At 48.4% G+C, this 12,034-nt stretch overlaps 1 protein-coding gene across 2 annotated transcripts in view; it reads right to left on the reverse strand.

Moving 5' to 3' along the window:
* The window catches only part of LOC144780850 (putative N-acetylated-alpha-linked acidic dipeptidase), a 375,697-nt gene that overhangs the window by 77,191 nt on the left and 286,472 nt on the right, over positions 1 to 12,034 (reverse strand). The window lies entirely within an intron of this gene.

The following is a 12,034-nucleotide window of genomic DNA, read 5'->3' on the forward strand; positions in this document are numbered from 1 at the left end:
TTCGATAGGTTTTAACAACGCTGGGGCAGATTTACAAGCCCGTTGCGACATCTTTACAACACTGTTTCGTCACTTCTGTGTCGCAGCGGCGTCATAAACCATGTGCAACCATACAACAGATTTACAACGTAATGCATCTACGGAGATGTGTCACGTTTTAAAGCCCTGTGCTACATTATACCTGCGTCATGTATAATGTGTGCAGGGTGGGCGTTCCATCGTAAGGAAGCCCCGTAAAAGTGATGCAGTGAAATCTCACTTTTACAACCCTGCTGCGTCAAACGTAACGCCTGCTTGAAGCAGGTGCAAGGAGTGACGCAGCATGTTAGGTTTAGGCCGCCCCTGACTAGTGCTGGACTTGCGTAACGCTTGCGACATGACTCCAGCAATGTGCTGCTCTTATGATAAAAGATGTGACACGTATCTGACTATCCTTGCACCATGGTGCCCCGCATTGTAAATGCAACAAATCGGTGGTGGTGCAAGGGCAGTTTTACGTGTCGCATCTTCACTGCTGCATCCCTGCTAATATGCAGAGATGCGCCAGTCCTTGTTAATCTGCCCCAGAGTCTTTAAAAAGCTATGGAGGGTTGCGTGCATGTGCAGAAATGAGGGCCTTCAAAACATTTTTAAAAATACAACTAAAACCACTTCATGATTGCCACCCGTGTGCGTGCTTTTCATCTTCTATGTATGGGGTAAAGTGCCCCCTGCTGCACATCATAAGGGCATTGCAAGGCACCAAGGAGTTATGTGAACATAGAGAGGAGTGAGGCCGAAGGCTGAGTTCCTGTATAAGATCATGGAGTTCCAAGGTGACTCGCTAGAACCTTATAATATATGCAAAGGGGAACTTTTTCTTTATAATACATTGAAACACCATCACTTTTCCCACAAACTACTTACATCTGTGGTGTGTTGCTCCTTCAAATGAGAGATAGCATGTTTGCAAACATGGGGAATACAAGTAGGATCTCTGGTGCAAAGTTAAACACACCAAAAATCTGTTAGATTTTTCTTGCAAACATATATTAGAATCAGTTGAAACAAATCATTTTTTTTTAATTACTGTAGTGGAATGTGTAAAAAAGTATAGTGAGATTCTGTCTTTTTATAATTATATAAAAGCATGCAAAACACAAACCTGTTGCCATAAATATTGCCTTTCTGCTCATCACTATTCATGTTAAAAAACAGAGCAGAAGATGGGGAATCCAGGCTTCTCTTTCATTCTTTGAACTGCAGAGGGAAGCAAATCGAAGGGGTCAGGTCGGTTGCTGGAAGGTCAAGCGTTTGTTGATATATCCTGGTCCTTTGTTGTGCGGGGCCTTGTATGCGTGGGTCATCTTGAACTAGCATCTCTTCTGAATCGGGACCCAGTGTAGTTTCTTTAGATGGAGTGTGATGTGGCTCCTTCTTGGAAGGTCGAGTGTGAGTCTGGCTGCTGAGTTCTGTATTGTCTGGAGTCTCTTCGGAAGGTGTGCAGAGATTCCTACGTAGAGCATGTTTCCGTAGTCCCGTCTGCTGGTGACGAGGGCCTGTATGATCGTCCTTCTTGCAAGGTCGAGTGTGAGTCTGGCTGCTGAGTTCCGTATTGTCTGGAGTCTCTTCAGGAGGCGTACAGCGATTCCGGATTAGAGTGTGTTTCCGTAGTCCCGTCTGCTGGTGACGAGGGCCTGTATGATGGTCCTTCTTGGAAGGTCGAGTGTGAGTCTGGCGGCTGAGTTCTGTATTGTCTGGAGTCTCTTCAGGAGGTGTGCAGCGATTCCTACATAGAGCATGTTTCCGTAGTCCAGCCTGCTGGTGACGAGGGCCTGTACGATGGTCCTTCTTGGAAGGTCGAGTGTGAGTCTGGCTGCTGAGTTCTGTATTGTCTGGAGTCTCTTCAGCAGGTGTGCAGCGATTCCTACATAGAGCATGTTTCCGTAGTCCAGCCTGCTGGTGACGAGGGCCTGTACGATGGTCCTTCTTGGAAGGTCGAGTGTGAGTCTGGCTGCTGAGTTCTGTATTGTCTGGAGTCTCTTCAGGAGGTGTGCAGCGATTCCTACATAGAGCATGTTTCCGTAGTCCAGCCTGCTGGTGACGAGGGCCTGTACGATGGTCCTTCTTGGAAGGTCGAGTGTGAGTCTTGCCGCTGAGTTCTGTATTGTCTGGAGTCTCTTCAGGAGGTGTGCAGCGATTCGTACATAGAGCATATTTCCGTAGTCCCGTCTGCTGGTGATGAGGGCCTGAATGATGGTCCGTCTTGGAAGGTCGAGTGTGAGTCTGGCTGCTGAGTTCTGTATTGTTTGTTGTCTCTTCAGGAGGCGTACAGCGATTCCGGATTAGAGTGTGTTTCCGTAGTCCCGTCTACTGGTGACGAGGGCCTGTATGGTGGTCCTTCTTGGAAGGTCAAGTGTGAGTCTGGCTGCTGAGTTCTGTATTGGTTGTTTTCTCTTCAGGAGGCGTGCAGCGATTCCTACATAGAGCATGTTTCCGTAGTCCCGTCTGCTGGTGACGAGGGCCTGTATGGTGGTCCTTCTTGGAAGGTCGAGTGTGAGTCTGGCTGCTGAGTACTGTATTGTCTGGAGTCTCTTCAGGAGGCGTGCAGCGATTCCTGATTAGAGTGTGTTTCCGTAGTCCCGTCTGCTGGTGACGAGGGCCTGCATGACAGTCCTTCCGGTCTTTACCGGCAGCCACCTGAAGATCTTACGGAGGATGTGAAGGGTGCGGAAGCTGCAGGGACTGGTTTGGCTTGTTTTTTTCATGGATAACTTGCTATCCAGGATGATGCCATGGCATGGTCTGGAGGGCCGTGGAGGGGGATGGGTGCTACGCTCCATGGGCCCCCAAGTGTCGGTCCATGGGGAGGTGTTGTTCTCAAAGATGAACACTTCATTTTTTTCGGTGTCTGAGACAGTGGTCCTTCATCCAGTCTGCGACATTCATCATGCCTCTGTGGAAGTTAGCTTATGTGGTGGAGGGATCTTCGGACAGTGTGATGATGAGCTGTGTGTCTCCGGAGTAGGAGATGGTGTTGAGTCCGTGTGTCTGACAGAGTTGACCAGGGGGTTCATGTAGATGTTGAAGAGGGTCAGACTGAAGGACGACCCTTGGGGGACTCTGCAGATGATGATCTTGGGCTCAGAGGTTAACGGTGGGAGGCGGATCCTTTGGGTTCTGCCAGTGAAGTACAAGGCCAGTCATTTGAGGGCGTTTCCTTGAATCCTGATGTGGTGGAGTCCGTTGACCAGGATGTGGTGGGAGACAGTGTCACATCACAGTGTTTGTTTACACAGCAAGCAAAACATCAGGTGAGAAGATGTGGAAAGTTACAGCTGGCACCCGCCCCTACCCTTTCCTCATCTTGTTATTCTAGATGACAGATGCATGCTGTTATTGCTACATCTTCACAATGTTCAGAAAGATGTACAAGCAGAGGACAGGGGCGGAGATTGAGGGCTTAGTGACTTGTTTACCAGAAAACCAGTGAACTGAATTGCGTGGCCTTCACAGGAGAGATAATTCTAGCCTTCATAGATGGACATGAGGCCTACTGCTTCAGTGAATGCTTGACAATTTGGCACAACCTTACTTATTGACTGACAGGGAAATTTAAGTCTCCCATACTTCAGTTATGGAAATAATGGCTGAGGCACTATAGGATAAAACTGGACCCTGCTTCAAAACACTGCCTTGCGTGGTTAGGACTTCACAGTGGATGAGAAGCTGCTCAAGGTTTGTGTTTGTGGGTGTGAGCTGGATGATGCTGACTATGGCGGAGGGTTGGTGTTTGAAGCTTTCATAGATGGCCGGGATCTTGTCATGGAAGAAGTCTGCAAGGTTGTCACACCGTTCCAGGGAGGGAGTGATGTCATTCTCTGTAGCTGCAGAATTGGTGAACTCCTGCCCGAGGGTGAAAAGTACTTTGCTGTGGTTCACGCTGGCTTTGATATGGTCTGCTAGGGAGTTAATCTTGGTTTCTTTCAGGAGGTGGTGTACTGGTTAAAAGCGGTCCAAAAGACGGCGCAGTCTTCTGTTTTTTTGCTGATAAGCCACTTCCTTTCAAGTTGTTGGCCATTGCATTTGGTGGAGTGCAGTTCCTCAGTGAGCCATCAGGGTGCTGAGTTCCAGGATGACCTTGCAGAAGCTGGGGTGTGGTAATCGTGGTCTGTAGCCAATGGTGCCTCTGATGGGGCTTTCTCCATCTGTGTGGAGTTTGAAGCTGAGGTGTTCCATACAGGTGTTGAGTCATCAGGGGATGCAGTGCATTGGATGGTGTCTCTATAGATGATGGCGATTCCGCCTCCGTGCTTGTTGGTTCTACCTGGGTGTGTTATCGTGTAACCTTTTGGACGGTGTAGCCATATCTGGTGCAGAGGTGGCGTTAAGCCAGGTTTCTGTGAGGAAGATGACATCCGGCATGAGGGAGGAGATCATGTCTCAGACTGCCATGGTGTGTTTACTGGGCAAACGTGCATTGAGTAGGATGCACTGAAGTTGTGTCATGGTCGACGTAGCGGGTGCAGACGTATCTGCATTGTCACTGGTGTCTTTAGTTGCTTCATTGATGAAGGCGAGGTGGAAGTGTCAGAAGGAGAATGATCCTCTTGTGGTACGTGGGGCAGCAGTGGTTGTTGGTGCGTCTGGAGTCCAGGGCTCAGACATCAGCAGCGGTGTATCTTCATGGGCAGGAAGTGCCAAGGGTCCTGGCGCTGGACCTATCAGGATCAATGATGCAAAAGTATGGAGTTCTAAAGGTCCAACTAGGTACTGGTTACCACAGGACCCGCATTTCAACCTGCAGCTCTGAGTCTGAGGAGAGAGTCAGACTCATTTTCAAGATCAAGACAAGATCAGGAGCAAGTTTAAGAACTTACATAGAGATTTGTAAGGGAGGGTAGGTGTCCGACAAGGGTGACAGAAAAAAAGATATAGACACCGAATCGGGTCGAGGTACACGTTGGGTCGTCAGAATGATGAGAGAGTCGCTAGTGCTCTAATCAGCACGTGACAGAATAACTTCTGCTTCTTATAAGATTGAATAAAGTGGTTCGTTTGGAACATACGTGGAAAATCGTACACTAGAAATTTGAATTCCATGTGCAGAACTCTTCGGTGGCCTAGATTTCACCAGACGTTATATTTAAAGCAGAATGGAATATCCTGTGGGATTTTACAACGGAGGTCCACTTTCTAATGTGAAAAAAGCCCTGAAGAAGCCCGTGTTGGGCGAAACGCGTTGGCTGTGGATGCACTGAAATGAAATAAAGCATTTATGATCTCCAAAATCTGCGAGAACGTCCATCACTCCTGTCTTCCCTACTCTTAAATTGTATGGCATTTTCAGCCAGAAATTGTGATTTGAACGTTGCCTCTCCAGATGAGTGTTAGAAAGGACAAAATATATGTTTATTGTTTATTACACTGCATATGGTTTTTACATGGGTGTGAGTGTACATGGGTCTGTGGGCATGTGAACAAGCATGTGTGTGTACATGTGCATTTGTGTGTGCATGCATGAGAGTGTTTACATGCGTGTGTGTGCATCTTTGTGTGTGTGTGTTGATTCAAGAGACATCTGAAGTTGAAATGAGCTTGTACTTGTCGAGCAGCACAGACTCTATTTATTTATTTACTTATAAGGTTTTATATTGCGCCAACATGACCCAGGAGGAGATCAGAGTGTTTTACAAATGGTCATGTGGAAAAATACACTTAAAGAAACAACTTCAATTAAAAGACAATATAGGATGTAGCAGCACCTAGGGTGAGGGGAGTAGCAATCACAAGACCCTAGGAGTCAGATATGCATACAAGATCGCAAGCGTCGAGAGAGAGCATGGATGATAATAAAGCACCAAAACAGCGCTCAGAGGGTGGAGCTCCATAGATTCAAGGGGAGAGATTTGTTCATCAATAACATTTTACCTCATTTTTTGAAAGATGCACTTGATGGGTTCGGTCTGATTGCAGAGGGCAGGGAGTTTCAAATTCACGAAGCAATACCCGAGAAGCCTCTGTTGCAGGTTTTCTTTTTCCGACATTTTTGTGGTTTCAACAAGAAAGTGCTGGTGCTTCTGGAGGATCTGCAGCTGCCTCAAAAGCTCCAGGGTTTGTGCGAGATATCTCGGGGTGTTGAAGTGTAAGCGTTTATGGGCAGCGCATGCAGTTTTAAATGTATCCTTGCCTCATATGGGAGCCAGTTTAGAGATTTCAGGATGGGAGAGATGTGGTAGTTTCTTCTTGATCGGGTGGTGACTCTTGCAACAGAGTTAAGAGAAGCTTTTAGTGGGGCTAGCTTAGATCTAGGTAGGCCACGGAGGGTTGCACTTCTATTATCCAGTCTGGAAAGCACTTGAGCTTGAACCGCTGACCTGAAGTCGTCGGGGAGAGGAAGGGTTTTATTTTCCTAAGGATGTTCCAGTGGCACAGTGAGCTCAGGACCCACCTCTGGACATCCATGGGGCACCGAGGCTAAGAAAGCAAAAGTGGGACGGGTACGCCCAGACGTGGGTCCTGTGCCTCCACACCCCTGGAGTCAAGCTATCCTGGCTGATGACGGCTGATAGCCAGAAACCGGTCCTAGGATGCTTGTTTCCTGTCCCGGGAGGACCTGGCTTAGCAGTTCAGGCTGGACTGTTCCCATGAGGCTCAGGATCAAGACTGATTTGCATATGGCTGGGTTCAAACTGGAATGGCATGGTGAGCAAAAAAACGATGGATTTAGGCCCATATCTCTGTACTGGGGTGAATGTATGACATTGTTCTGCATTCTGTCCATCAATTGTTCTTTTTGCACACTTTTAAGCCTGGAAGCAGTGGTGGGTACTGTTAGACCTGGCATCCTTGGCGTGGGTCCCCCGTCCACTTTTCCGTCCTCTTCATGTATGACCCCTTTTTTTGTGCTGGACTAAGACACGCTGAGTGCTGTACCACTGGTAACCAGGGCCATGGTGCAAGTGCTCCCTTTCGAAGTATAACCACAAACCTGGTATCTGACCTGGGGAAAATGGTAGAAACTCCAAATTAGTGTTCCTAACATCAGGGATATACAAGACATTCTTTTCGGGGAATGAAGGTCCGGAGCATAGAAATGGAAATAAATGTCTAGATTCCTAACCTCCTAGTGTGCCCCAGATGTGTAGTCTAATGTCTGGGTTGTCTCCCACAGCCGGGGGTAGCTGGCTGCAGTCAGATAAGCGAGGCAGGGTAGTTTCTGGCAAGTGTCCTGCCGCAACAATGCAGGCCCCACTTCTCGCTAAGAGTCTGGCACCCCGGCCTCCCTCCTTCAAAGGACAGGGGTGCCATCTGGAAAAGACGAACAACAACAGAAACCAGGGTGGAGGGGAACACCCTACCTGATGAAAGACTTCAAAGACATTTTGAGATATAACTAGGGAACCCTTGAACGGGAGAGCAGATCGTTTTTGGACACGGGAGAGCCCTGTTGACTTTGTCGCGGCTCATGGATCGTACCTCCGGTACGCAACGCATTTCACCATCACGAGTCCTGCTGACTTTGTCGCGGCTCGTACCTTGAGAATTGTACCTCCTGTATGCAAAGCATTTCACCATCACGAGCCCTGCTGACGTCGCGGCTCATTCCTTGAGAATCGCACCCCCTGTACGCAATGCATTCCACCGTCACGAGCCCTGCTGACTTTGTCGCGGCTCGTACCTTGAGAATCGTACCTCCTGTATGCAAAGCATTTCACCATCACGAGCCCTGCTGACTTTGTCGCGGCTCGTACCTTGAGAATCATAACACCTGTACGCGGAGCCTTTCACTATCACGAGCCCTGCAGACTTCGTCGCGGCTCGCACCTTGAGAATCGTACCTCCTGTACGCAAAGCATTTCACCATCACGAGCCCTGCTGACTTTGTCGCGGCTCATACCTTGAGAATCGTACCTCCAGTACACAAAGCATTTCACCATCACGAGCCCTGCTGACTTCGTCGTGGCTCGTACCTGGAGAATCGTACCTCTTGTACGTGAAGCATTTCACCATCACGAGCCCTGCTGACTTAGTCGCGGCTCGTACTTGAGAATCGTACCTCCTGTACGCAAAGCTTTTCACCATCATGAGTCCTGCTGACTTTGTCGCGGCTCGTACCTTGAGGATCGTACCTCCTGTACGCAAAGCATTTCACCATCACGAGCCCTGCTGACTTCGTCGCGGCTCGTACCTGGAGAATCGTACCTCTTGTACATGAAGCATTTCACCATCACGAGACCTGCTGACTTAGTCGCGGCTCGTACCTTGAGAATCATACCTCCTGTACGAAAACCATTTCACCATCACGAGCCCTGCTCATTTCGTCGCGGCTCGTACCTTGAGAATCGTACCTCCTGTACGCAAAGCATTTCAGCATCATGAGTCCTGCTGACTTTGTCGCGGCTCGTACCTGGAGAATCGTACCTCTTGTACGCGAAGCACTTCACCATCACGAGCCCCGCTGACTTCGTCGATGCTTGTACCCTGAGACTCGTACCTCCTGTATGCAAGGCATTTCACCATCATGAGCCCTGCTGACTTTGTCGCGGCTGGTACCTTGAGGATCGTACCTCCTGTACGCAAAGCATTTCACCATCACGAGCCCTGCTGACTTCGTCGCGGCTCGTACCTGGAGAATTGTACCTCTTGTACATGAAGCATTTCACCATCACGAGCCCTGCTGACTTAGTGGTGGCTCGTACCTTGAGAATCATACCTCCTGTACGAAAACCATTTCACCATCACGAGCCCTGCTGACTTCGTCGCGGCTCGTACCTTGAGAATCGTACCTCTTGTACAAAAAACATTTCACCATCACGAGCCCTGCTCACTTCGTGGCGGCTCGCACCTTGAGAATCGTACCTCCTGTACGCAAAGCATTTCAGCATCATGAGTCCTGCTGACTTTGTCGCGGCTCGTACCTGCAGAATCGTACCTCTTGTACGCAAAGCATTTCACCATCACGAGCCCCGCTGACTTCGTCGAGGCTCGTACCCTGAGACTCATACCTCCTGTACGCAAGGCATTTCACCATCACGAGCCCTGCTGACTTTGTCGTGGCTTGTACCTGGAGAATTGCACCCCTAATCTTTGACTGTGAGTGCCCGAGTCGCCTGAGCTACTGGAACCCAACCTGAGCTGACCCCATCCCCATCTTCAACCCCCGAACAGTCTCCCCAACCTTCCTACCTTATTGTGGATCTGCCCTGTTATTGAGCCTTGTGATAAATCAATATATAAAGGAGACTATATGTTCATAGAAAACCGGTGTGGTGTCAGTTTGTAGTGTGGCAAAATATTACTGTACATGATCATAAATGCTTTACACTGGCCCTCGACGTTCAGTCTGACTGCTTGGTGATACTACTAAGAGGATAGCCCCCTATCCTAACTAAAGGAGGCAGGTCCCGGCTGGGACAGAAGTACTCACCTCTGCCCACCGGGGACCACCCAATCTAACAGGCACCCTGGGAGAACCCCAGCGAAGTGCAATCTCGTGCATGGCTAATAGAAAAGCCGTGGAGGCGAGTCAGCGCACTGATCGGGGTATGTTTTATTATAGCCTAAACGGCCACTAAGGGGTCGGGGTGAAGCATGATATCCATCATATCTGTGACATGGGAGAACTCTGAGATCATGTCAAATTTACCTATATTTAAGGGGGTGAGATATATGCAGTGTAGAGTTTGGGAATGTGTTCATTTATGTTGGTGAGGAATCGAGACTCGTATCTGAGAGCAACAGTACGTCCATACCGTGTCTGTAAGGGGGCTTTCCGGGTCCCGCACCAATATCTACCTCCGCCTTGCAGTTGTACCTGGTTTCACAGGCAAGCACGAATGGTACAGTCTGGAAATCATGCGGTTGCCTTCCGCATCCATCGCAACCAGGGTCCGTGGTGGTAAATCTTCTAGGGGGAGGGGTTAAGTTTGTAGTAGGGATCACAGAGTGTTGTATAGTCTTTGAAAAATAAAATGGTGCATATATGGAACGTCGCTGAATTGGGGTCGTCAGCTGTTTGGAAAATATGACCATCGGGGAATAGATCTCCAATAGTGAGTAGGATATAATGTCAAAGTACACGCTGTACTACATTTTCCCGGGAGCCGGGGGTTGTCATCGAGTGGAATAGCGGGGGTGTAAAAAGGGCCGCCGCTCAGCAATAGGAGTAACAACAATGGTCCTTAAACAGACTTATAGAAACATTTGAATAAAATATAGCCTACAATGAGTCCTATATTCATTGGCGTCCAGCCGGATAGAAATTTTATCAATTAGGTGTATACAAAAAATATTTTCAAACAGCAACAAACAATACAGTGGGATACAATCCCGCATCCAGTACACAAGAAAATAACAAACAAAAACAGATAAACATAAAGTTTTTCAGGCAACAAGAGGGCAGGAGCTTTTGGTCAATGATAATACATAAACAAGCTATACCGGATAGTGAACACACTGATAGAACACATTGGTTGACTGTGTGAAACTATACAAGTGGTCGATGGCGTTTTGATCCCTTAGCACGTAGAGTGGGATCATCATCAGGACTGTTGTGTTCACATGCCTGAATTTAATTTCTGCCTAGGCTCTAGTCGAGCCTCCTCAATGCGGGCATGTGGTTCCGGGGATTTGAAGATGGCGTGGTCGCTGGATCGATGGTCCGGTCGTGAACGTCTAAGAAGGGCGATGCCTTTCAAGCAGCAGGAATGGCCGGGACCCGCTTGCACTATGGTGCGAGCAGAATGATCAGCAATAGGCACAGATTCCACCATTTCCAGAAGTTTGTGGACGCTGATGGATTTCATTGGCATCTGATCGTATGCCCTTTGTTAGAATTACAGAGTGTGAGCAGCCATCTTGCTGGTCTCGCGCCGGTTTCAGGTGTAGGATGAGGGCATCCGGAAGATACCATTGGTATGAATATTGGCATTGGGCAGCAAGTTAGTATCAGTAAAAATCAGGTACCCGGAAGTGCCACGGTGGTAGCGAAAGGTAAGGGTGTCGCAGCGGACGCAAGGGTGCCCGGTCCATTCACAGTAAGAGGCTGCTCACTGAGTGGAACGTCTGTGAGAGCGGGATAGGAATGTTTAAAAATAGATATAAAAAGCAAGGGAGTATGACCATTTTGATCATGGCCACACATTCAGCTAGGGAGAGTGGTTACTTGATCCAGCATTCAACTTGTACGGAGAGATCTGCCGTTGCGGGCCATAAGTAAGCTGCAATATTTGGTCCTTATCCCTGTAGAGTCAGATGCCAAGATATTTGGCGCAGTCCTCAGTCCATTTGAGGGGGTGGTCAGCGGAGACTGGCGAGTGGAGTCGGTCAGAGGGAAGAGCTCCGACTTGGCCCACTTGATAAGGAGTCCAAATAAATTGCCAAAATTAATGATGTCTTGCATGAGAGGGGAGAGGTTATCTGACGGGTGTCGTAGAAATAGGTGTATATCAACGGCATATAACGAAAGGAGCAGCGGGCCAGGAGTAAACTGGAGTCCCTGATGAAGATGGCGGGCCTGCAAGTGCGGACCAAGGTGTCCATTGCAATAATAAAAAGTTGGGGAGACAGGGGGCAACCCTGCCTAGAGCTCCCGTGATAAGGAAGGCGGTGGTCAGTGAACCAATGATCCGTAAACGGGCCGTGGGTTTGGAATAGAAAAGCGTGAACAACAATAGGAAGGGAGGATTTAGGGGGAAACAACCTTTACAACGCAACTTTCACAACGCACTACCATTACAAGGCAGTCATTACAACGCAACATCCCCTACAATGCATGCCATTACAACGCAACCATTACCACGCATACCATTACAACGCATACAATTACAACTTATGTCATTACAACGCAGTCGTTACAACGCATACCATTACAACGCATACCATTACAACGCATAGTACTCTTACACTATCCAACACTTACCCTACTGTTGCACCCCCTGGAGTTAAAATAGTAATTTTTACCCCTACACTATCCAATACTTACCGCACATGCAATGTAATGGTATGCGTTATAATGGTATGCGTTGTAAAGGTAGTATGCGTTGTAATGGAA

The sequence above is a fragment of the Lissotriton helveticus genome, chromosome 9 (genome assembly GCF_964261635.1).
Source record: "Lissotriton helveticus chromosome 9, aLisHel1.1, whole genome shotgun sequence".
Taxonomy (NCBI): Eukaryota; Metazoa; Chordata; class Amphibia; order Caudata; family Salamandridae; genus Lissotriton; species Lissotriton helveticus.